We start from the raw sequence: 13,943 nt of genomic DNA on the forward strand, positions 1-13,943 counted from the left end.
TCGTCTCTCACTGATAGCTACATCTTATCAACTGACCCACAGCTTGTTTGTAAAGACAAACCCGTCATTCCTCTCAGTCCCTAGAAAATTATCACATCTTTCCTGAGATTTGACAGCCAAACCCTGTCACCCTGAAAACTCAGCTTTTGAAATTGCTAACATGGTTTTCTAAAGACTTTCCCAGGACAGTAACTTTAAACATAGATATGTGTACATTCTTTCTGATACACATCTTGTGATGGGAATCTCTCATGGCCAGTGCAGTGAGAAAGTGTTATCCGGACCATCCAATCCCTGGCCGTGGTCAGAAACCTATAAATGCTGGGAGGAAAAATAAACTCTCTCTTCTTTTCACCACACCTTGACCTGTGTCCATGTGATCTATTCATCTTCAGCGGCAACATCTGGTGACCTGGACGTGTCTTGCACATGACGGTTACAGGGTACTGTCTAGCCTGTGGCTATGGATATTTTTGGGCTCTCTCCTACAGAGGACATGGTTATGGAACTATGGCGTGCGATGTTTGATCAGAGAGGGATTGATGTTTCATATGCTGACTTTCAGCGATTGTGTGAGTACGGGAGAATTGAGGGGTTTTTCCCTGTGGTTGAAGCAATTTTTTTGCAGTCGGCATGGGACGCTTTAGGTAATTCCCTGCTCGAGGCTCTGCTGGTCGCTTATGAGACCCAGCTGGTCCGGCTGCTCGGGATCTGGCAAAGGTGCGGCAGTGTTCTGAGGTCGGGTCCCGAGGTCAGGTCTCCCGGCATTGCTGGGGCCGCCAGCAGGTTGAACGAGGGCGCCGCAGGACTGGTGGGTTTGACCCTGCCTCGGCCAGTGCCCCGGCAGTGGAAGCCTGAGGCGGGGTTGGATCCTTGCCAACAGGCTGTCGGGGACGTCATGGAACGGGGGGACGTAACGCCGCCTTGGCCGGCGCCCCAGCGTTGTAAGCCCGGGGCAGGGTCGCCTCCTTCATGTGCCCTCCCGGCGCAGACCGATGCGGGGGTGCTTGAACGGGGGGTGGTGCCGCCTCTGGGGGATTCCTCAGGGTCGGTCCCTGCTGCGGCTGGGCCGTGCTGTGCTGTACCCCGCGGTGGGGGATGGGACAGGCTTGGGCCCCGCACTGGCGGCCGAGCACGGTGTTCCAGTGGAGGAGCGGCCGGTGCTGCTTCTTGGACCTCTTGCCCCTGAAGAAACACTGTTAGGGGCGGTTCCAAGCGCTGCCTCCCCTGGGCCGGGTTCGTGGGGCATGGGGACGGGTGCTGCCGGCCCCATGCTGCGGTTTTCCCGTCCTGCGAGCCCAGGTTGTCCCCTGGCAGCGGAGCAGGACAATGCCGCGGCTTTGCGGGCTGTGCCTCTACTGGTGCTGGAGGCAGGCCGTGCAGAGCTGGCTCCAACCCTCCCCGCCTCGGGTTCCCAGGCATCGCCGGAGCCTGCGGCTGGAGGCGGCCCTCCCTGTCTCCTGCGGCTGTGGCAGACCAAGGTCCTGAGCTGTTTACCATTGGCTCCGGTGGTGCTGCGGCGGACAGAAGCCGGTGGCCTTGACGGGCCAGTGGTCCTAGGCTGCTGGAGCCTCTTTGGCTGGCCTGTGGACCTTGACCTCTTGTCAAATGACTGTGCAGCTGAGCGTATCAGGCATTCCATGTGCTTCCAAATGCTTTGGTCCGGTGGGTGAGGGCAAGAGGGCAACCTCTTGTGGCGTGGTTGAATATCACTGCTCAAGGCACCATTATTCACCTAGGGGGACGTTGATTCGGATTTCCTGGGGTGCATTTCTGCCATGGGTTTCACACTCATCCCTCCTGTTCCTATCCCTGCAGGACCTGGATTTGCTCACCTTGTGCCTTTTGAGTTTTATGTTTGCAGAGCTGAGAACCAGCTGTGGAGAGATGGTGGCTTCGGGTTCCCTGGACCTCCCAGGGTCACAGGACTGCTGTTCTGACAGCCAGGGATCATCCTGAATGGGTCTGCACCCTGTCCTTGGTGAGATGCTGTCAGAGATTAGCTTCCGTGGGTTTTTGACACTGGCGTGGACATCACTATTGTCAGGTTTGCTGACAGGCCCCGGAGTGACCCTTGGACCCGATGCTGACACATTCAACACAAAGAAGAACTTGAGACTGACTCTTTGTTCAGCAGATTCTGTTGTCCTCTCTCATGATAGACTAGTCACCCTCCATGACTTGCTGCAGGAACAGTTGGATCACGGTGATCTGGAGCTTCGACCAATCCCTGGGACATTCCTGTTTTCTGTATCAAGAAGAAGTCTGGGAAATGGAGGTTACTACAATACCTCCAGAAAGTTACTGCTATGATGGAAAGCATGGGGATGTTGCAAGCTAGCATGCCTTCACCTGCCATGCTTCCTGCTGATTGGCTAGTCCTCATTGTGGATCTGAAGGATTGTTTTTTGCAAGTCCTTTGCATCCCAATGGCAGACCAAAATCTGCCTTTCTGGTGCCAGCTATCATTAATGCTGAGCCCACACAGAGATATCAATGGAGATTTTGCCATAAGGCTTGTGAAAATTTGCCAACATTTGCCTATGATATGGGGCTCTAGCCCTCTCTGGAGTTTACAGGCAGTTTCCTGCTGCTTGTCTCTACAACCTCCCTTAAATTATTTGAGGGTCAAAATAATTTTTGGGACGAACAGTCCCGCATCTGGAGGTGCAATTATTTTTTTGCATTCGGCGCAGACACTGCATGAATGATGTCCAGATATTAATGGACTTTTACATGGTTGTGTCCTTATATGGGACTGACCACGACACAACTGTCTCCCTTGTTGGGTTTGTTAAAAGGGGACTCTGATTTAAAGTCACCTCTGACACTGACCCCACAGGCACAGTAGATGCTGGAGGAGGTTCTGCGAGCAATTTCTGCTCATCAAGTTTATTACATTTATCTTTCCATTGATGTCGCTGTTTGTTTTTTTTTTTCATTACCACTCCAGATTTACATTCCACAGGTATCATTGGCCACTGAAAACACTGGAAATGTCATTGCTACCTGGAAGGATGGATCTGAGTGGCTGGTTTTAGAGAGTCATGAGGCTGGATCAGCCCAATTGATAGAATTACAGACTGCTGTCATAGCATTTCAGAAGTTTTCCCAGGCACCTTTCAATTTGGCCATGAATTCTGCCTCCGTGACCAAATTGAGAGCCATCCACAAGGAGGTGTTGATGTTGGACAATTGTTTCGTTTTTTTTTTGAGTTTTGTTGTTTTTCTGGGGTTTTTTTGGGTTTTTTCTGTAATAATGAAAGGGTGAGATATCACCCTGAAATTACAGCCTTCTGATTGTATGGAGTACTGTATTTTCCTATTATTTATCCTTTTGATTGTTTATAATGTTGCTAGTTTCTTTGTTCATTTTTCTTTTTTCTTTTCTTTTTGTTTAAATCAAAAAGGGTGACATGTTTCCTGGTCTCTGCCTATACCTATTTGGATTTGAGGTATTGGGATACCTCAAATGACTGAGAGATATTATAAAAGGTGTTTTATTGCATAATCAGGCTTATGGAAGGGTGAGACATTTAAGGCATTACATTACCATCTCATAAGAAGATGTCTTAATTCTAGTTACAATGTCTTTTACAAATTTCTTAGCCAATCAACAACTTACACAAAGCTCACCAGCATCTGCATCACTGGAAGCTCTCACTGCCAGCACTAGAAAACAGATATTATTTAGGGTATATCCCCATTTACAGATTATCAGATTTTTAAAAGTCTGTGATTTTTTAAAAAATCCCTTCTGAACCTCTTGATGCTGTGCATCTCTGTAGTCTACTGAAGCAAATGTTCACGGACAGTTTTGTAGGAAAAAAAAGGGGGAGGGGCTTTGTTTTTAAGTGCTCTTCTTACTAGATATTTTACTAGTTTACATATTTACATAGTTTACCCAGCAGTGAGTCAGAGAATCAGAGAAGATTTCTTCTTCTGTGCAGGAGATCTGGAACTTGATATGGTTTCATGAGCTAAAGGGGTTCAATTCAAAATTCATCTTTGCAAAATTTCATCTATGTTGTAACTAATAACCATGGACTTGCTGCCATTTTCTTGGCAAGTGCTATTTGTGTGGCTTAAAACAAAACAGTCTCTTTGTTATACACATTATATACATATATATATATATATACATATACATATATACAATTTGTACAATATGTATGGTATATTATATATAATGTATATACATTATATACATATATACACACATATACACACATATATACATATACATATATACAATATATACATATATACTCCTTACTAGTTTAAGGAGTGCCTCTGATTTTAGGACTTGCCAAAAATAGTATCACCTGCCATTTTCATGACTTTGCAAGACTTGATCACATTGCCTCTCATCTCTCTTCTCCAATAGCTACTCCACCAGCTCTTTCAATCTTACCTTTCAGGGCAATTGCTCCACTCTCTAACTGATAGGACAATAGCATCATTCACTATAAAGAAAGACAGAAATCAGGTAAAAACATTTCACAATTTTAAAAATTCATGGTTTCCTATTTCTCAAGAAGAGAAATTTCTGTTTAGGATAGGTAGAAGAGATTATTTCAGAAAACCTAGTTGATTTAAATTTATAATTGGAGTCCTTGTATTTTCTTTTACTGTCCTGAGTTACAGGGAAGGTATTATCTATACGTCTGAGGTCAACAGCTATTGAGAGTTATCTTCACCCAGTTAATTACTTGGCCATTATATACATCAATAATATTTGTAATGTTATTCCCCATTTCTTAAGCAGCAGATGTTAGTGGAATCTACATCTCAGTTTCTGAATGAATGGAGAATAAATATATATGGTCAGTGACTAACAATATTTCAGAGAAATCTGGAATTTTTACACTGTGAACAAATACTGTATGTTTTGTTACTCTGCATTGACATTGGTCCTTTTTGTTATTTTGAGCTATACTGCCTTTGTTTTTTGTCTTACAAATTCTACTTTTAGCTTCCATAAGGTTTTAGTCCCTTAGTTATGGACAAAGAGTGATGTAATTGCATCACTAAAGCTAAGAAACAAAAGAGAAAAAATACTTGTCTTTTCTGTAACATTTAGGAGACAATTAGGCATTCTGAGCAAATGGTTTTATTAAAAATTTAAAAATCATTACAAATTATTACAACACCACATCAGGCTTAAGTAGTTTTAAAATTGACTCTAGTTTTTACTGGATGATTTACAACCTAGCTTCAATATGCTACATAATGATTCCATCATCTTCCCTGGTTACTATTTATTGTGGAAATCTCTCCTGTCAGTAAAGGATTTATTTGTTACAAGTTTATGAGTACTGTCTATAATGAAATCAAACTCCAACTTGATTTTAGTTTTCTTCTTTTGTATACTACAATCAACAACTTTTGCACACTGTTAAGCAGCAAGTGTAAATTAATAATCTTCTCAGGCAAAGTTTTCCATTTTAATTCCTATTAAATTAATTTACTTTTATTGAACTCTTCTAGACAAATAGCAGGAAAACCTAGACTTTCATTCTGTCCCTGAAGAAAACATGGTCAACTTCCCAAATCTGCTTTCACAGCTTTAAATGGGCCAGCTTGTTGGGAATAGTTCGTCATCTGAGACTTTACCACATGCTGCAACATTCTTATAAGCCCTTCTCAAGTACCTAGTAGAAGAAAAAATTTTCTCCTTTAAAAAAAAAAAAAAAATTAAAAATTCACAGTTAAACAGCAGCATGGACTCTTCCTTATTGACACCTTCTCTTGTGGACAGGCAGTTTCCCAAGACAAGGTAACCAGTTCTCTGATAAACCCAGGCTTAAACTTTTTTCTCTCACCCAAAGAAAATTCTTGCCTAGACATATCTATTTATGCACTCTTACTCTTGTTTGGTGCAAGTGAAAAAAAAAAAAATACCAAAACCTTTCCTGGAAGCAGTTCCACATGTTCTGCAAAGGCCTGTAGGTAAGGTACATTAGGAAGATCTGAGTTTTTCTCCTTGCTATGTTTTTGTGGACTTTCATGTCAACATTTCCTCCTCCTTTCCCCCTTCTCTAAACGTTTATCTGTTTGAATTCAAGGTAGTTTATTACACTCGAATATATGTATACTACAAAGGAGTCCAAATTAAACAGCAATTTACCTGGATAATATATATAAGTTCCCATAACCTCAACCATTAAAGAAAAAACTGAGCACCTACCAAGAAAATGACCATGCTCTTCCTACCATTCAAATACTTATCTGTTGGAATTGATATATGCCTTTGGGACAATTAACAGTACATTAAGGAACTGGATTTATTTGACATGCATCTGAAGGAAATTAAAAAGAACATTCAGACCAGCTATAATTTATGTCCTTCTTCTCACTCTCCTTCCTTCTGTTTAATTTAAACTCTGTGTTAATGAATAATACAACAGAAAATATAATAGAGATGGCTAATTGTGGTGTTTGAAAATAATGCCTTCTTGTGAAAAATGAAGCTTGCTTAAAGTTTCCATTTATTAAATTCTGAATAGGTTGGATGAAAAAGAACAGAAAACCCAACAGCTTGTTTTTTCTTGAACTTTGCAGAAAACTGAAAGTGAAGTTTTGCTTTTCATGTCTTGCCTTGGAAAAAAAGAAAATAAAGGAAAACAGAAATATTTTTTTAGATCTTGACAGATTTTGAAAAAGGATAGACTTCTGCTCAAACAGCATTAATGGTACCTTCTTGTGCTTCTACCATTTGTTATAATTGCTTTAAGCAGGGCTGTGTCATAAATAGTTTAAGCCACACCAACAAAGCTTGAGATAGATCTGAGTGATTCTTCAGCTGAACACTGGGAACAACAGTCATTATTTTGCTCCTTTGACAATGTTATTCTTCTCTTTTAAACATGTTCTTTTGCTATATCCCTTCATAAACTGTCACCTGGCTTTTCTATTCTTCTCTTAAAAAAAAAAGGAAGAAGAAAAGAAAAATAAAGTTGGTCTAAGGCACCTAGAAACAGAATAGGGGTACTCAGAGTCCACTTCTCTGCAGAAGAAGATTTTTTTTTTTTTTTAATTCTGCCTTCTTTTTCACACTCCACTTAACCGTCCTTCTCTTTTGATTCTTATTATTAATTTGAGTATTCACAAATACTTTAATGCAAAGGGAATACCTATTAAAAATTTAAAAAACCAAAATAGACACAAACAAAAAACCAAACCCCCACACCAAAAGCTGTCAATCTTACAGCAGCTTTTCCTTCTACATATTTGTACAACAATAAATAAAAAACCTCCTAATGAAGTTGCAGAATGAGACATCTTTTAGCTTAACAACAATCATCCAGTTCTGTCCCGCACTGATTGTCTTGTGTGGCAGATTGAGGTGCTGCAATGCATTAGACAAACATCCTGGAATGATTTTCTAGTCCAAATCTGAACGGCTGAGCCAATCTACCACTGTAATGTTGATGCATTTTTTCACTAGAGGGAGCCAAAATCCCTCAGAATGCAGTTGTAACGATCACATTTCGAAGTTTTCAATCCAGACCTGTGTTAGCAGAAAAGATAAATGTGCGACTCCTGGAATATTACTTTTATTATTCAATAATAGCAGAAAAGGGAGAAAATTCAAAAGATACTGGCTTGACCCTGCTTGTACAAGTTTACAGAATTTTGGCAGCTGAACTTAAAAATTTTGGATATAGAAACAAGTTTTGACTTTGCATCCTAATACTATTAAGGAAGCTACTTTACATCTAATCATCTCACACTAATTCATGCTCAGAACAGGGCTGTCTCAGTGTCTGTTTTCACTGACAGAGGATACTCCAGAAGATATGCTAACTTCAGAGTGCATTGCTAATACTTGTTATGGGACAGCCATATCTGAGGCTCAGCTTTGCCAAGACAAAGCAGGGGTTACTGATTATATGGAAGAACAAGAAGTATGAGGGACAGTACAACAAAGAGCTAGAGCAAGCCTTTCCTCACTCAGCTTTGGCAGTCCTTATAACAGGAAGATTTTGTACGGGACCTCAGAGCTGAGAGGAGCTGTAGAACAGGATCAGCAACATTATCGCAACTTGGCTTCAGGACATGCATGTTTTGCATTAACTCAAAGGCAGCATTCACCAAGCAAGCACTTGGGGGAACTACACAACCGAACGTGGCTTAACCATGCTCATAAGATCACAGCTGGTGTGCAACAAGGAGAATGCTCAAATGGGTTTTAGGCTGAAAAACTGATCTTCTCCATCATTTTGATAATGTGAGAAAGGTAATTTTTTCATGTGTACCTTTGATGATTCTACTGATGTTGCAATACTGGATTTCTATTTGGCAAAAAGCTTCATAGAAAGAATTAAATAATTGTATTTGGGGACTTAAGAATTTGTCATTTTCTTTCACGTTTCTTTTTTTTTTCCTCTTTCCTTTTCCCCCTTTCTTTAATAATTTCTGAATTTCTAAGGCCTTAAGTTACTGAAAATCAAATTTACAGTTTCTTAGTTATAAATCCTCTTTATCCCTCCAAAAAAAATAAAATATACCAGACAGTTTAGTTTCCATTTGTTATCTAGATTACTATTTTATTTTGGTTTATATTTTGTTTACAAAAATATGTTTAGAACTAACAACAGCTCACATCAACCCTATTGTATACACCATCGCACATTGCTGTTTCGTTAGATTATTTACTGTATGAAAGGGATATAAGGGACAAAATGCTGGTGCTGTTGGAAAAAGGTGACCATTAAGGTTCCTGCCAACCCAAAACATTCTCTGAATCTATGACATTAGAAAAATAAATAAATAAGGTAGCATTTGATCAATGGTTAATCTTGAAAGCAACATGTCTTTCTTAGTTTCTAATAGAGAAGGAAATTATTGTGCACGTTTTCAGAGAAATTTTAATTGCCTACATCAAAATATCTTTTAGAGGATCCTTAATAGAGAGTTCCCTTTTTTTTATCCCAGTAAATTTAATTTTTTTTTTACCTAAACAAACTTTACTATTTCCCGATCTCATTGTTCTGGAGGGGGAAAACATGCAAGAGAGTGGGGAAAGTAATTACTCTTTACCAGGGAAAAGTAACTCTCAAGGATTTGTGAATGTAGCAGAAGGACTGCAAACTCATATTTTGATACCTTTATTGCACTGCATTTGTGCTTTGAACTTACAGCCATATACTTGCAAGCATATATTTAATAAGATTTTAGTCTTGTTTCAAGAAATTATATAAATAATTTTGACATAAAAGTAGAAATTCCTACACATGATAGGAATTAAGGGGAAGTAACATTTGTTTATTTTAAAACATCATCCAGGTCTAATCAAAAAACAAATTGAACAAAACCAAATTCAGAATCTAAAATCCATTCAATTTTCAGATCTGAATAGTGTCAGAATGCTTACAGCTGTCCCTGTTGATGACACAATTTCCTTGTCCATATCTCTCCAAAGCACAAGAGCCTTGCCTCCTTCACTGCTGGAATCCAAAATGAAAGCCTCACTTCACCATCCACTTTTGCACTGTCCAGGTCTTGCTGCAAACACAATGCACCTGGGGATACTTTTTAAGGAAGCTCTCTCAATGAACTTTAAAGGAACTTACTTTGCATTACAGAATTGTGCTTGAAAGCCCATTAGAGATCTAATAAAGCTCTCTAAGCACAGAAAGAGGAAGTAGCAGCTAAGGAAATAAAGATTGCCTAATAGTAATTTGCAGCACAGTAATATAGTTACGCATTAGTGTCTGTGTACTTTCACTGTGCCTGGCTGGGATAGCATTATGTTTTCTCATAGCAGCCTGTATGGTGCTGCACTCTGCATCTGTGACCAAAACACACTGTGTGATAACACACCAATGTTTTGGTTATTGAACTGGCTTGCACAGTCCAGGCCCTCTGTTTGTCACTCTATCATTACAGCAGGGAGGCCAGGGGTGAGCAGGAGCCTGGGAGGAGAAGCAGCCACGACAGCTGAGCCCAGCTGAACAAATGCAATCTCCATATGACATAGAATGACACGCTCAGCAGTCAGAACTGGGAGTGTAGTCTTTCCAGTAAAAGCCAATCCTCAGACACAAGCTGGGCACTGATGTGCTATTTGGAAATGACAAGTCACTACCATGACAATACTTGCTCTTTTTTCCCCTCTCTTGCTCATTACTTAACCATTCTTATCTCAACCTACAACTTTTTCTTAGTACAAAAAACAAGTATCTCTTTAATCAGCATGGCTAGTCAGTCCATGGATCATCCTGCAGAATTTCCATACAAAGGGAAGAGGAATGTGTGGGTTGATGTAGAAAATGCATTTACTGTTTAGGTCAAATCAGTATGTAGCTCTTCATATTTTCTTGGAAGGAATAAATTAATTATATAGAAAATAATTTTTCCCATCTTTTATTCTATTAAAAAGAAAATAAAGTTGTTGACTAACAAATTCAGTTTCAATAAGCCCAGCAGCAGTTTTGTGGACCTTTATTCTTCAGTATAAGAATGTCAAGATTTTTGAGTTGAAGTTTTGACTCTTAATTTTAGAGACTTTAGGGAAAGAATCATAGAATCACAAAATACGCTGATTTGGAAAGGACACATCATGATCATTGAGTCCAGCTCCTGGGCTTGCACAGGACACCCCAAGGGTCACACCATGGATCTGAGAGCATTGTCCAAACACTTCTTGAACTCTTTCAGGCTTGGTTCTGTGACCACTTCTCTGGAGAATTTGTTCCAGTGCCAAACCACCCTGTGGGTCAAAAACTTTATCCTGATATCCAACCAAAACCTCCCCTGACCCAACTTCGGGCCATTTATTCGAGTCCTATCACTGGGCACCACAGAGAGAGATCAGTGCCTGCCCCTCCTCTTCACCTCACAAGGAAGTGTAGACTGTGATGAGGTTAAAAAAGCTAGAGACATATATACTGTCACTCTCATTTACAAGCTGTACGTGGGCCTCTAAGGTTGTTTTCGAAGGGCTGATTTTCAAAACTATTTAAAATACAAACAAACAAACAAATAAAACCCCCAAAACAAAGTACTGCAACAGCAAATATTTCTTAGCTGGTAGAAGAAAGACTTTAAGACATAGTTATTTAGGAACAATTCAGTTAGGAACTGATTCAATTCTTTGGTTTGCTTGTTACAAAACTGTATCTTAGTTTTCCAACAGGAGAAATCAGATTTTGGAATTGTGTATTGTAAGAAACTTCTATCAGGTTTGACTTTCCTCATGATTGTGACAGTAAAGAAAAAGTTTTAAAATAGACATTATTTTAAAAATCAGTATGAGAAATCCTCAATCACGTGATTTGGAAGGTATATCTCTATTGTCCACTTATCAAGCATAATGCATTCCCATATCTAGGAAAATTTTGCTTAATTGCCAGATCTGTCTCACAGTGTGTGAGCTCAAGCAATTCACAACCACTATTTGTCTTCCCACTTTCATAAATGCAGCTGTGGAATTTTTCCATAGAAATAGCATGTACCGGAGCACTTTGCACCAAAAGGATATGAATACATTCTGTATCTTGGAGCACTCTTTCTCACTAGTCTTTACATGTCTCTTATTTTTGGAGTTCAGGAATAAAATTTAGTAATATACAGCCTAGGTAAGTAACTTTCTCCCTTTGACTATGTACTTCCTTAATGTTAGTGTAGATTTTAAATGGTTTATCAAACTGTTTGGTAAACAATATGAAATAAAAATAAACTAAAGATAGCCCTCATCCCATTTTACCCTCCCATCATATTTAAAGTTGTGAAAATATTGTCCTGTCTGGTATTCTTAGCAAAGTTAAAAGCACTATTTGATTTCCAGGACTTTTAAAACAGTCCTTATCATCTTATCATCTTAACATCTTATCCTGATCCAGGACTACATCTTTCTTCAATTAAAACTCAGAATTTTGTCTATTCCATATTCAGTAGCTGAATTTAGCTTTTCTTTAAGTTTTGACATTGAAAAGAAGGAGGGAGGGGAGAGCAGAGTCTCTGTATTTTAAGTTTTTGTTTATAGGAAGATGTGGTAGCAGTTCTGGCATATGAAAGTATCTTGAATTAACAATAACAAAAAATTAAAGCAGCATTTTGTGTAAACAACTAAACTGAGGTGGGTCATTAAATGTGAACACTTTTATTACATTTGCAATAATAGTCAGAATCATCATGATTCCATGGACTGATCAGGAGAACTAACTAACTGACCACTAGAGATTTATTTGAAAGGAAGACACCTGTTATGGTTCATTAATTTGGTCATATTGTATTCCCCATGACTTCAGTAAAAAAAACAAAAACAGTTACATCAGTAGTAACATTTTGGGGGTTGATAGCTTCTTCAAGTGGATATTCCAAAAAACAGAGATGTATTTTTCAGTAGGATTTATAATTTATGTATCTGTAGATGTATTTCAAACTAAAAGATTAGATTAAGACTCTCTAGATACACGCGATTGGACATTTTCTGAATTTTAAGTTGTTGGTTTCTCTAAATGACTAAGAGCTCTTAAAGACAGTCCCACATTGAAATTATATAATACTGCTGCTTTATCCAGTGTGCAGAGGAATGTTTGGTATCCACATCACTGAATGTTCTCAGTTTAGACACACAGAATGGCCCAATAAAGTCCACCTAAAAATTAATTTCCTGTGATGCTTTTCTTTAACAAAAAATATTATTGCATCTTCCTGTTTCATAATAATTTACTAAGTCAATGAAATCTCTCTGAGTTACAGCAGTGCATTTACTTCCAATCTCCACCTAAAGGGCCATACCATTGAAAGTTCAACATGAGGCCCTGTTATTCCACGTGCCTAATTTGAAAAGCCCAGGATCTAATATGCCAGTGTCCCAAAGCATAAGTTTCCTTACATTGTTATCTTGAATATCATGTTAAAAGCAAGCATATGTCCAGCCTTACATGTATGTGTAAAGAGGTATACATATACAATATAAAGCAAAACCTGGTTCCCAGCTCCTTACTTCCATTGTGTTAGGGAGACTGATTAAAATTTCAAACACTGAATGTTTCCCAGTTTTTAAACAGGTTGAACACTTTTGCCAGTTCCCTTCAGATCTTGTATGTTCCTCAGAAGGATAGGAAATTCTATTTTCTATGGAGGGGCCAATTGTTCCCAGTTGCCTGCGATGGAACAGTTGGAGAGGCACAGCTTATATTCACAGTCAGCTCCATAATTGACATTTTGCATTTTACACATATAAATGCAAGAATGTAAGAACACAACTTCCTGCAAAGCAATTCAGTGTTCTCACTTCCAGTCATCGTATCTCTCAATCTTGCCATGAAGATAGCAATCTGCAAGGACTTCCTCAGGAAACAGAGAAGCATCTCAGCAAATTACTTTGTCAGAGTGATCAAAAGGAAGAGAAAATTGCTAAATCTCTTCTACACAACTTATGTCTTTGTGAAACTATAATTCATGGCCCTCCATGGGACAAAGACAAGTCCTAAGTTCTGTCTTCCAACCTGTGCTTGGAAGGACTATCCAGTTCCAGCATAATGTAAATACTGTACACTTCCTATGAGGCTCAGGAATGCCAGGATGCATACCCAGCTAATGTCAGCCACCAGGAAAAACTCTTTTCTCTCAGAATTATGGAGTACCAGTTCTCAAGGAAACTCAGCAGCTCAAGTGGAGGTAAAACATGAAATCATTTGGAAATTCTGGAGATCTGGTTATGATGAAAGTGACTTGGTATCTTATTGCATTGGGTTTACAAGGCGACATTATGATCTTTGTGGTGGACTACAAGGACAACCTCAAAGGACAACAAGGAGCAGCCATGTGCCTACCCCATGTAGTTCCAGCCAGATTCAATACACAGAGACCACAGCTGAACCCTGCAGCCAAAGTGGTGGCACATCTCGGAAAGTTTATTTAAAAATGCTGCACAACAGTTGGGAGAGAGGAGTGAGAAACATGTGAAACCAAGACCAGAGAATGAG

Source organism: Parus major, chromosome Z (assembly GCF_001522545.3).
Source record: "Parus major isolate Abel chromosome Z, Parus_major1.1, whole genome shotgun sequence".
Lineage (NCBI taxonomy): Eukaryota > Metazoa > Chordata > Aves > Passeriformes > Paridae > Parus > Parus major.